Source organism: Solanum dulcamara, chromosome 6, assembly GCF_947179165.1.
Source record: "Solanum dulcamara chromosome 6, daSolDulc1.2, whole genome shotgun sequence".
Taxonomy (NCBI): Eukaryota; Viridiplantae; Streptophyta; class Magnoliopsida; order Solanales; family Solanaceae; genus Solanum; species Solanum dulcamara.
This window is the reverse complement of record NC_077242.1, coordinates 10,533,612-10,534,684: the sequence shown is the minus strand read 5'-3', so window position 1 is coordinate 10,534,684 and position 1,073 is coordinate 10,533,612. Positions and strand designations below refer to the sequence as shown.

Sequence of the window (1,073 nt, the reverse complement as noted above, 5' to 3'; positions counted from 1 at the left end):
TCGAAGCCTCAGATAGTCGATCACACATCAATAATGTTCAGACGGTAATTCCAAATATTTATATAAAAATCATCATTGGCTTCAAAAACTTTTGTTTTCTAAAGAGATAAATAAAATTTGAAAAGATACCGATAATTTAAAAAAATGTAATCGCACGAAACGGCTCCGTGAAGGAACTGAAAAGTCCATACACAGATTCCTATCAGAATGCGAAACGTTAATTAAAACTTGTTATTGGTCCAATCATAGCATCGTCGGTCATCGCTAATTTTTGCTACCGTCGACGTGGCATCGGACCTTTATCGGATAATAATAATTTAGAAATGGAAAAAAAACCTCAGAGACCCGTTGCAAATCACACACTCAGCGGCGGAGAAGAAGGCCACAACAAAATCCCGACCAATGAACGGAAACTGGAAAGAATCCGAGCAATGGTGGGTGGGATTGAGAGTGGAAACTTCGCCGCCGCTGCTGTTTAAAGTGTCATACGGCACTTCCTATTCTTGGGATGTCTTCCTCATAGGTGCAAAATAATTCTAAATTCAACATGTGAGGAACCCTAGCTATGAAAACAAAAAGCCTAAAAACTAAATCGAAGGAGTATTAGAAGCAGCGATCTAGGATGAATGAGTATGGTGAGGTGAATAGCAGTTTAAATAGATGGGTTAAAACCCTAATTCTGAGACGCCGTTCATGTTTGGGCCTCTTCCTTGTCTCTTTGATTGGGTTTGGGCAGTCTGGGCTGGCATAAAAAGACTACGGAGTAATTTTTTTAAGAATTAATTTTTCATCTTTATGTTATATTGAAGGGGAAAAAAATCATGTAGCTAGCGGTGCTTTTTTTTTTCCAAGGAAAAAGAACGCTTATACTCCGACGAAAGAGAAAAAATATTTATTCTTAAATGTTCCATTATTTGTATATCTCATTTTTATTTTAAAATAACATACATTTATTTTAAAACATTGATATCATGCTGACGTCAGCGCTCATTCTATATGATACCGATAGGGTATCAATATACCGATGGAGTATCACAGAGGATTAAGCTCAGTATTATATGATACCGATATGG

At 36.7% G+C, this 1,073-nt stretch overlaps 3 non-coding genes across 3 annotated transcripts; all 3 read right to left on the bottom strand.

Moving 5' to 3' along the window:
• LOC129893667 (small nucleolar RNA snoR77Y) lies at positions 1-82 on the bottom strand. Its single transcript, XR_008767550.1, has one exon. It is a non-coding gene; the product is annotated as a small nucleolar RNA snoR77Y (small nucleolar RNA).
• A 60-nt stretch (positions 83-142) lies between these two features.
• Positions 143-298, bottom strand: LOC129893678 (small nucleolar RNA snoR2/U65). Its single transcript, XR_008767559.1, has one exon. It is a non-coding gene; the product is annotated as a small nucleolar RNA snoR2/U65 (small nucleolar RNA).
• A 163-nt stretch (positions 299-461) lies between these two features.
• LOC129893680 (small nucleolar RNA U49) lies at positions 462-526 on the bottom strand. The gene has a single exon (XR_008767561.1). It is a non-coding gene; the product is annotated as a small nucleolar RNA U49 (small nucleolar RNA).
• Between the last annotated feature and the right edge of the window lie 547 nt (positions 527-1,073).